This window comes from Erythrolamprus reginae, chromosome 5 (assembly GCF_031021105.1).
Source record: "Erythrolamprus reginae isolate rEryReg1 chromosome 5, rEryReg1.hap1, whole genome shotgun sequence".
Classification (NCBI taxonomy): domain Eukaryota; kingdom Metazoa; phylum Chordata; class Lepidosauria; order Squamata; family Dipsadidae; genus Erythrolamprus; species Erythrolamprus reginae.
In genome coordinates this window covers 51,722,470-51,734,608 of record NC_091954.1, presented here as the reverse complement: position 1 = coordinate 51,734,608, position 12,139 = coordinate 51,722,470, and positions in this window count along the sequence as shown.

Here is a 12,139-nt window from a genome sequence, read left to right as displayed (position 1 = left end):
CATTATCTTTCTCCAAATATTAGATATATTTATATTCATGTGGGGGCAACCATTTTATTCCTCAGTGGGTTGATTTTATTCATGAGTAACCTTGTCAGCACACTCCACTGTACATAAATCTTATACTCTAAAGAAATCTAGAATCGACATTCCCCTTGACAATTAAAGACACAACAACAGGAATTTGTTGTATATATGTTAGAGTGTTGAGAATAATAAATGTATTCACTCTCATTCCAGAGTATGAGAACATGTGTTCAGAAGCACAGAAACACATCAAAATGATAGCCAGAATTTGTGACAGGATAATGATCTGTCTTCGTAAAAAATGAATATTCAGTCTTTATTCATTGACAATGAGAATGTTCCCATTTATGAATTCTTGAGTTGCAAAAGTTTAATGATACATGAAGGATATGGCTTGTGACAATCAAAGGACGACCACATCTCCACAATGCCTTTCACTAAAATAATCTTTTCAGCTTGTTATACATTATCAACTGACATATTAGTGATGTACAGTTATATAAGATCTGAAACCAAAGACTCAGGAAGAGAATATTCTCTATATGTAGGTAACTACCTCTAATTCTTATTATTTGAATTTTTATTATGGGCCAGAGAAAGATTTTTTTTTATAATAGATGTCTTCATCTACATATAATATTTAATTTTCTACTGTTGGTCTACAAAATTTTTATTATTTATTTAATTAACATTTAGTTTATACTGTTAACATCTATTTCTTCATTTCAAGAAAGTATACAGTAATAACAAATACAATGTTGCAGTAAAATTAATCATGGTTTATTAAGTTGAGAGTTAGCTTTGTGCTTATATTTTTTTGTTCTTTGTATTGCAATGCCACATTTATACCTGAACATGGTTACTGTTTAATGTGAGTTTAATGTGTAAACTCACAGGTATGAAACTACAATCTGATTTTAGTGTGTATTCTCATATGAATCATTGTGTTCTGCTCTGTATATAAAGTACAGTATCATCTTCTATTCAAGCATACACAATGTGTATTACCAGAATTTGCTTTTAATCTCCTTATCAGAATTATAATTGGGGGTTTGACATAACTACGTAATTATTTGGCCATTATCTTTCTAGGAAAAAAAAGAATTTCAATAGAATAGGTTTTCCCTGAACTACCAGATCTAGGTTGCAAACATCTAAATAACCATTAGATGTAATAATTTTCTAGGTCTTTTTGATGCCATCTAGTAGCTGTCTGGATTTTTGCAGTCCAGATCTGACAGCTATAATGTTCTTTTTAAAATCTTGAACTATCAGAAGAAAAGATATACCCAACCTACTAAGATTTATATTTTGCAACAGTGTGAAAGTAAACCCAGGTTTTTCCCTAAATAAAAGTTGGTATCCCTGTTTTTCACCTTATGAACGGAAATTCTAATTGTGGAAGAAAAATAGAACTGTTAATTGCATATGTCATTTTATAATAGGATGAAAGATATGATGCTAATGGAGATAAATTGTGCTGGGATTACATTTTAACCTATTACCTGATTTTTTTCAGGCATAAAGCTCTCTTGACCCAATCATCAATTTAATTCATCTCATTGAAGTGAGTAAAATATTGTGGGGAGCAAAAGGAAATCCATAGTTCCTGGTTAGAATTTTTTGAATGTAATATCTACAGGTAAATATAGTAAATATCGAAAAAAACCCAATTAACTTTATACCATTTTTCCATGAATCCAGAGTAAGAATCCTTCTCTTCCAAGATTCCTCATATTTAAGAATTTCCTGAAAAATATTATATATATATATATACACAGAGCTGGAGGGATCAAGGTCTGGTGGCTCAACTGCTAACTCTCTGCCTTACAAGGCAGAGGCTGCCAGATTGAATCCCAGTAACGAAGGGTGTGGCTAGCTGTTGAGGCCAGAACAAGGTCGAAATGGTTCCATCCTAGTCTCCCTTAATTTTAAAATTTCAGCTAAAAAACATTTCATACATACATACATACATACATACATACATACATACATACATACATATATATTTAATTTAATTTCTATGCTGCCCAACTTCTTAGGTGGCTCACAGCAAAAATATAAAACATCAATAATAGTACAAAAATCTCTAAAAACAGTCTAAAAACATTTAAAAAACAATTAACAATACAAACAGTTAAACCCATGCATAAGGGGTTTAACTGAAGTTTAAAACCTAAACTTCAGTCATTGTCGGCTTTACTTCTCAGAGGAAGATGGTGTTTATCTTAATAGTTCTGATGTTTAGATGGTATTTATCTTACTAATTCTTTCAATCTGAAGAACTGGGATGACGTTATTATGTCATCACCTATGTATCCTTTGACTTCATAGCATACCTTGTATGACATCACCAAGTAGTTTGTCAAGAGTCTCTGTGCTTCAATGTTGTATGGAAAAGGGAAAGGGAACTAGGGAAATTTAATCTTAAAATTTAGGAAAAGATTAGGGAACATTATTTATTTATTAAACATATTTGCTTCCTATCTTGTATCAAAATAACTCTGGATGACTTACAGCATTAAAATATTAAAACCCCAATATAAAGTAGTTCTAAAACAAGAAAACCGCATATCAAAATCAAAATAAAATTATAGTTAAAAGATGGGGAGAGAGGGAACAGGATATTTATATGGGGGCTGGAGTGGGATTGCCTCTTAATTCATCAACCCTATCCAGTGCTTCCTCATTGGAGCCCCAAGACATCTGTTAGAGCCAGGCCTTAAGACTCATGTGGAAGGTCAGGAAGTTGGAAGTCAATCTCACATCAGGGGGTAAGATGTTCCAAAGGGTAGGAGCCACAGCACAGAAGGCTCTTCTCCTGGACCTCACCAACCAGAATTTCTTGATCGATGAGGCCTGCAGTATGTGCACTGCTGGAGTGGATCTCAGTGGGGTGAGATGGTTCCGCAAATAAGCAAGACTTTAAAGGTAACAACCAGCACCTTGAATTGCACTAGAAGCAGACCAACAGCCAGTGCAGCTCAATGAAAAGTAATACCTTTGTTCCGTGAGCTGCACTGGCTTCCTATTAGTCTCCGGGCACAATTCAAGGTGTTGGTTATTACATATAAAGCCCTATATTGCTTGGGGCCAGACTATTTACAGGACCTTCTCCTGCCGCACACCTCCCAGAGAACAATAAGAGCTCACAGAGTTGGCCTCCTCCGGGTCCCGTCGACTAAGCAATGCAGATTGGCGGGACCACGGGGGAGGGTCTTCTCTGTGGCTGTCTCAGCTCTATGGAACCAACTTCCACCCAATGTCCATACTGCTCCCACCCTGCTGGCCTTTTGCAAAGTCACGAAGACCTGGCTTTGCTGGCAGGCCTTGGGGCCATAAATTTACATCTTCGATGGCCAATTGTATGAATGGTATGTATGTATATGAGTGTGATCGCCATTTTTTTATAATAACTTTTTATGGGGTTTTAGTTTGTTATGTATTAACCTTAGATAATGTTCGACTCCTTTTACTGTTTTGTATCTATTTATATTATACTCATACTGTTGTTGTAAGCCGCCCTGAATCCTTCGGGATTGGGCAGCATAGAAGTCGAATAAACAAATAAACAAACAAACAAACAAACAAACAAATAAATAAATAAATAAATAAATAAATAAATAAACTTGTGTCACTCTAGGGACTCCAAGAACTTATCATGCCACCACACTCTGTACTACTTAAAGTTTCCAAATGCTCTTCAAGGATAGCCCCATGTACAGTGTATTGCAGTAGTCCAGACAGAGATGTCTTAGGGGTCCAATGATTCAGCACAGGGATTAGTGATCCATGAAAGGCCTAAACTGGTGCACAACCCAAAGCTGTACAAAGGATGTTGTGACTACCATCTGCTCTTCAAATAGAAGTTGCAAGTCCAGGAGGATGCCCAAGCTGTACAAAGAAAAGAATTGCAAACAAGTGTTCACACCACAGCTTCTCTAAAATGTATATTCAACTACAATCAATCAATCATTTTCTAATTGCTCTTATTTGGATGTTGTGTACTGTATGTATTTTTATTTGTAATTCCATTTCTTTTAAAAAAAATATCCTTAATAAGACATTAGCTGTAAAGGCGACAATAGCTTAGGCTGCAATTATATCCATGGAGCTGCCCTTGAATGCCATTCGGAAGTTTCAGCTAGTCAGAATATGACTGCTAGGTATCCAAATAATTTATTTGGAAAAGGGACCTTCAACTCACAGACCATGAATATCTTGACTTCGACCTGCAACCTCCAGAGTTCCTTATGCAAGTGAAGTTCAGAGGTCAAATTTATAGGTTTTTATATTAGGTATTTTTGTGAGAAATGACTTAAATAAGGGTGGAAATGGATAAGTGAAACTCTATTCATGTCTTTGTTCTTGGCAGATGCAATCTCAAACCAAATAAAATGCAGTCTCAAACTGCAATCTCAAACCAAAACAATCTTTGCATTAAATTGTGCCCCTAACATGACCATTGCAGCCATTTGGCACAAGCCTGGCCCAATTCCTGAAAAAGAAAATCTGCTCAATTCTATCCAGAATTCTTGTAGCAATAGCAATAGGGCTCAGTGGCTCAGTGGCTAAGACACTGAGCTTGTCGATCAGAAAGATTGGCAGTTCGGCGGTTAAAATCCCCAGCACCACCTAACAGGGTTATATAACAGACTGGCTGCCACTATTATACCAACCTCTGCCAACCTAGCAGTTCAAAAGCATGTAAAAATGCAAGTAGAAAAATAGGGAGCACTTTTGGTGGGAAGGTGTTGTGGTTAGCTCTGGCCCAGCTCCTGCCCCAAGGACTGTGGATGTGGGGGAGACATCCACATGCTGCAGGCCTGTTTTGACCCCGGTGGAATCTGATGATGAAGGCTCCTCTGACCAAGAAGACATGAGTGACAGGGAGGAGGAGAGTGTGGCAGACAGCTCAGAAGGAGATCAATTATCTAGCTTCTCCTTGGATTCAGAACAAGAGTTAATGATACAGCCACGCATGCGGAGAGCGATGCATAGGCAGCAACAACTGAGAGATTATTATCAAAGAAAATGAGGCCACCTGTGGTTGGGTGGGGCTGTGGTAATTAGTGAGGCTGCTATAAACAGCAGCCTGTGGGTTTGGCCATTGTGGAGGATTATCTGATCGTTGTGTTTCGTGACTGCTTTACTGACTTTGACCTTTTGTGTGCTGATTTTCCCCTGCTTTGAAACTAAACCAGAGCAAAGTGTGTTGCACTTTGTGAAAGAAGAAGGACTGTGAATTACCTCACAGCTGCAAGCTAAGTATCACAGGACTGATAAGGGACTTGTACAAATTACCAGTTTGTTTGGAGACGAGTGCTCTTTGCTATACCAAAAGAGGGCTTGGTTTAAGTGAATTTTCATTATAAAGAACATTGTTTTGAATTTTCAAACGTGTGTGTGTGTCTGAAATTTGTACCTGTGAATTTTTGGGAGGATTCTACCAGAGAGCCCGACAGAACAGAAGGTAACAGCGTTCTGTGTGCATTTAGTCATGCTAGCCACATGACTATGGAGACATCTTCAGACAGTGCTGGCTCTTTGGCTTTGAAACGGAGATAAGCAACACCCCCTAGAGTCAGGAACAACTAGCACATATGTGCAAGGGGAACCTTTACTTTATCTAGCAATAGGAATAGCACTTAGACTTATATACTGCTTCACAGTGCTTTACAGTTCTCTCTAAGAGTTTTGCCGAGTGAGCATATTGCCCCCAACAAATTGGGTCCTCATTTTACTGACCTCAGAAAGAACTGCTGACAGTTGGCCGTCAGCAGAAGTAGCCTGCAGTACTGCATTCTAACCACTGCACCACCACACCACATTTTTAACACCGTCTTCAATCAATAATTATTGTGTCTAAATAACAGTAATGAGGACAGGCTTTATATCACCTCAAGGATCAATGGAAAATCTAAAAGATACTATAAATCATGAATAGGGAAATAATCCATTGGGGAGTGATGTGATACTTCAATTTCAGCAATGTATATGTATTCTTAGTCATAGAAACATAGAAACATAGAAGACTGACGGCAGAAAAAGACCTCATGGTCCATCTAGTTGGCCCTTATACTATTTCCTGTATTTTATCTTACGATGGATATATGTTTATCCCAGGCATGTTTAAATTCAGTTACTGTGGATTTATCTACCACGTCTGCTGGAAGTTTGTTCCAAGGATCTACTACTCTTTCAGTAAAATAATATTTTCTCATGTTGCTTTTGATCTTTCCCCCAACTAACTTCAGATTGTGTCCCCTTGTTCTTGTGTTCACTTTCCTATTAAAAACACTTCCCTCCTGGACCTTATTTAGCCCTTTAACATATTTAAATGTTTCGATCATGTCCCCCCTTTTCCTTCTGTCCTCCAGACTCTACAGATTGAGTTCATTAAGTCTTTCCTGATACGTTTTATGCTTAAGACCTTCCACCATTCTTGTAGCCCGTCTTTGGACCCGTTCAATTTTGTCAATATCTTTTTGTAGGTGAGGTCTCAATTCAATTCAAGGATTTTTTTTCACCAGTATTATACCTTTTCCCTATTTTCTGTGTAATATTTTTAGTAACTATATAAGTTAGAGAAATGCAACTTCTAAAAAGAAGATTGATTTTCAATATAATTTAAGTCCTGGACGTAGCAATGCCAAATCAATTTATTTAGGAAATATACATAAGGTGAGAATGGATTTTTTTAAAATTTAGCTTAAGTGCGTAGACTCATTTGGCTGTTATTTATGCAGCGAACTGAAATAGCTTTTGCCCTTTTACGTTCTGCTCCAGTGGGGAAATCCACTTTACCCACTTACACATTTAGAATGCCTGCATTTTGCACTTTTCCGACTTATTCCATTTAACAATTCTTATTCATTATTATAGAGATTTATTGGATCTGCAAGGTGTTGTGTGCAATGCCCCGGAAAAATCATGTCACTAGTCATCAGAATGCTGTAAGAAGTCATAATTTTTACAAAACTATGTTATATTACCAAAAGAATGTGAGCAGACAGTAGCTTGATGAAATTTTGATGGAAAAATGTCCTGAATATTTTGAAGCACACACACACACACACACACACACAAACCCACTTAAACATGTATTTTTTGCCATGTAAATAAAAAATGGCAGGAAACATGTTGACTTCCAGACACCTTGGATTAAGATAAGACAATGTCTGGATATCAGTTTGAGATAAATTTAGCATTTAGATTGATGTCATCAACTATTGAACACCAATCCCAATTAAAAACATTGTATTGGAAGTGTCATTGCTTTCACTATAATACAATAATTTCATAAGACTTGCCAAGGTCACCAAATTGTACTGCAACTGAGAAGAAAAACTTTGTGGGAGTTGAAATGGCCAGTATAGGGCAGTCATGGCAAACCTATGGCACGCGCGCCACAGGTGACACATGGAGCCATATCTGAGGGCACATTAGGTGCTACAGCTACAGCAAGCTTGCTTTTGCTGGACAGCTGATTTTCAGTCTTCTTTTCAACCATTTTCACTTTCTCCAGGCTTCAAGAAGTGATGTGCCGGTGCCTGGAGGCTGTTGGGGCCTGGATGGGTGTCAACAAACTCAAACTCAACCCAGACAAGACGGAGTGGCTGTGGGTCTTGCCTCCCAAGGACAATTCCATCTGTCCATCCATTACCCTGGCGGGAAGAATCATTGACCCCCTCAGAGAGGGTTCGCAACTTGGGCATCCTCCTCGATCCACAGCTCACATTAGAGAAACATCTTTCAGCTGTGGCAAGGGGGGCGTTCGCCCAGGTTCGCCTGGTGTACCAGTTGTGACCCTGTTTGGACCGGGAGTCACTGTTCACAGTCACTCATGCCCTCATCACCTCGAGGCTCGACTACTATAATGCTCTCTACATGGGGCTACCTTTGAAAAGTGTTCGGAAACTTCAGATTGTGCAGAATGCAGCTGCGAGAGCAATCATGGGCTTTCCCAAATATGCCCATGCTACACCAACACTCCGCAGTCTGAATTGGTTGCCGATCAGTTTCCGGTCACAATTCAAAGTGTTGGTTATGACCTATAAAGCCCTTCATGACACCGGACCAGATTATCTCAGGGACCGCCTTCTGCTGCACGAATCCCAGCGACCAGTTAGCTCCCACAGAGTGGGTCTTCTCCGGGTCCCGTCAACTAAACAATGCCGCTTGGCGGGACCCAGGGGAAGAGCCTTCTCTGTGGCGGCCCTGGCCCTCTGGAACCAACTCCCCCCAAAGATTAGAATTGCCCCCACCCTCCTTGCCTTTCGTAAGCTACTTAAAACCCACCTCTGCTGCCAGGCATGGGGGAATTGAGATACTCTTTCCCCCTAGGCCTTTACAATTTTATGCATGGTATGTCTGTCTGTATGTTTTGTTTTTATATTAATGGGTTTTTAATCATTTTTATTATTGGATTATTATTGTACGCTGTCTGATTATTGCTGTTAGCCACCCCGAGTCTCCAGAGAGGGGTGGCATACAAATTAATTAATTAATTAATTAATTAAATAAATAAATAAAATAAATAAATTAAATAAATAAGCCTCCTGAAGCCTAGACATCGCGAAAAAGGGCCCAATGGGCCAACCGGAAGTTCATTTCTGGACTTCCATTTGGCCCATTTGGCTGTTTTTCACCAACCTCAGACCTCAGGAGGCCAGAGACTTCAGTGAAGTCTGTGCACATGCACAAGGGGCAATGGGAGGGGAGGTGCAGGGGGTAGCATGGGGGAAGGCAGGGAGGAGGGCATGGGTGTGGGCACATTTGCACATGCTAATGTGCATGCACACGCCCTTTTGGCATGCAAGCCAAAAAAAAGTTTGCCATCACTGGTTTGCATGCTTAATATTTCCTCAGTGTTACAAGATTTGCAGTCTGGGAAATATGTTCACTGTGATGAGCAATGTAACTTTAAAGTTAATAGCCTCAATTAAACTCATTCAGATTGAGACAGTTCAAAGGTAAAGATAATTTTTTAATGCAGTTGTTCTACAGTTGACTGAAACCATATTAACTATAGAAACTTAGAGCATGTGGTAATAGGATTTGATGTCACACTCTCTACCAAATAGTATGAAGTAATATATAACGCAGAGTTTCTTTAGTATGCTTATGATAAAGCAAACATTTAGTACTGTGATATTATCCTGGGAAATTATGATTTGCATTCCAATATACACTATTTTCATATGGTATATGAAAATTGCATGCTGAGTACTATAAATGCATGTAATTTATTCCAAAAAAATCAAGAGATCTAGTGCAGCTTTCCTTGTCCTTATTGATTTGATTAATTATGTGACAGCAACTCATTTTCAACTCCTAGAAAGGAGATAGAAAGATTTTCTCCATGGTGATCTATCACTAATCTGTGTTTTTCGGTTTTCCAATTATGCACTTATCACCATTATAACTGATTCCACCACTTTGCTACTGTTGTCTTCTTCATCTCTTTTTTCCACTTTTTCAAGCATTATAGCAGTGATGGCGAACCTATGGCACGGGTACCACAGGTGGCACGCAGAGCCAAATCTGCTGGCACATGAGCCCTTGCCCTAGTTCAGCTCTAACGTGCATGTGTGTGTTTCAGCCAGCTGGTTTTTAGCTTGCACAGAGGCTCTGGCAGGTGTTTTTGGCTTCCAGAGAGCCTCCGGAGGGATGGGGGGGGGGAGCTTTTTTATCCTCCCCTGGCTCCGGGAAGCCCTTGGAGCTTTGGGAGGGTAAAACATGAGCCTACTGGGTCAACCGGAAGTTGGGAAACAGGCCTCCAGGGGCCCTTCGGGGGACAGTGGAAGCTGTTTTTGCCCTCCCCAGATATTGAATTATGGGGGTGGGCACTTGCCGCATGCACAATAGCATGCTCCCACGCTCTTTTGGCATCCGGGGGAAAAAAGGTTTGCCATCATTGCATTATAGCCTTTTCCAAAAAATTAGGTCTTTGCATAATGTGTTTAAAATAGGATAATTTGATTCTGGTGATTTTTGCCTTCTATAACAACTCTACATTGATTTGTTTGGTGATCTATGCAGGAGTGTTGAACTGGCAGCCCTGTGGGGCCGATACATCACATGCAGGTCATGACTACCCCAGCCCCACAAATACAAAAAAGTCACAATACATTGCAATATGTCCCATGACACAATTGAGTTTGACACCTGTGATCTATTGGTTTGTTTTCCTGGTGGTCCACAAGATTATTAGGAATAATTCTCCAATTCCAAAGTTCAAAGGTGTCAATATTCCTCCTATCTTATTTCTTTAAAACCCATCTTTTCCACCCATATAGTGTCATGGGGCATACTATGGCTTGCACAATTCTGATTTTAAAAGTGTACATATATAGTAAGTATGTATTATAAGTATAAGACATAGCACAGCATATCTTTTCCTTCAAGGCTGCTCTATCAAATATACCACAGCCTTTGCTCTGCTAGACTGTGGCATATTTCTTGACTGGCTATTCCTTTACTGTTGATAGTGGATCATAAAATATAGGAACTATCCACCACTTCAATAACTTCATTGTCAATTCTAAGGTCTTTCTTCAACCTGTTATTAGTTTGGTGTCCTCCAAAGGCAGTGTTCCCTCTAATTTTTTTTGGGTGTGGGTGGAAAAGTATAGGATTCACCTATAGAACGCTACGCAGCTTAGAGGGAACTATGTCCAAAGGTGTAAGCAACACCAATACTTCAAAAGGAAAAAAGTCATCGTCTGATTTTGGGGGGTTGCCACAAACTTTTCAACTTTGTCTCTGGCTTTTCAACTCTGTCTCCTAATGGTCCTTCTTAATGATTAATTAATGATTAATTAATGCTTAATGAGTCTGGGAGAAACCTCACTTAACAGTAGTGACTGTGGAAGATATCTCCGAGTCTTGGTGGATAATCAACTAAATATGAGCCAGCAATGCCCAGCAGTGGCTAAAAAAGCCAACACAATCCTAAACCGCATCAACAGGGGCATACACTCCAAGACTAGGGTGGTATTAATACCAGTCTATAATGCCCTAGTCAGACCTCACCTGCAGTATTGCATTCAGTTCTGGTCACCACACTTCAAAAGAGACATAGAAACTCTAGAATAGATACAGAAAAGAGCAACCAAATGATAAGTATTGGATTTTGTTATAGACTGTTTTATTGCTGTTGTTAGCCACCCCGAGTCTGCGGAGAGGGGCGGCATACAAATCCAATAAATAAATAACTAAATAAGGGGACTAGAAACCAAGACACACAAAGAAAGGTTTCTGGAGCCGGGCATGGATAGCCTAGAGAAAAGAAGGGCCAGGGGGGACATGATAGCAGTATACAGGTACTTGAGGGGTCAGTCTATTTTCCAGGGCACCAGTGCGCCAGACGAGGAACAATGGATGGAAGCTGACCAAGGAGAGATTCAACCTGGAAACAAGGAAGAACTTCCTGACGGTCAGAGCGATCAACCAGTGGAACGTCCTGCCAGCAGAGGTTGTGAACACCCCAACTCTGGACATTTTCAAGAGGAGATTGGACTGCCATTTGGTTGGGGTGGTGTAGGGTTTCCTGCTTGAGCAGGGGGTTGGACTTGATGACCTGCAAGGTCCTTTCCAACTCAAATAAATAAATAAATAAATAGATAGATAGATAGATAAACAAACAAACAAACAAACAAACAAACAAACAAACAAACATGCCCATGGATAGCTTGCAGTATGCTTTCCTGCGAATATTTAAGGAAAATGTAACCTCAGAATTGATTTCAATTACATAATGCTTTCCATGTATTCCATTTGACAGCAACTGTAATTCAACACTCCTAGACGATATCAAAATGGGTAGAACATCCCTAGCATAATGTGACACTTATTTAAAGTGCAGATAAAAAGAATCAACGTTGTATTATAGCAAAAGCACTAGAGATAAGATGCTGACCTTTTTGAATTCTTCTCAGGAATACACAGACAGTAATATTTTGCTGGTTCATTATCAGGAAATCCAGAACATTTATGATGTTATAAAAGATGCATGGCGAGAGAAATAAATCACAGTTTAAAAACATGACCACGGTGTCCATAATTTATTGAGTTCAAGGAATTTTTATCCTCTTCAACTTTGAGACTC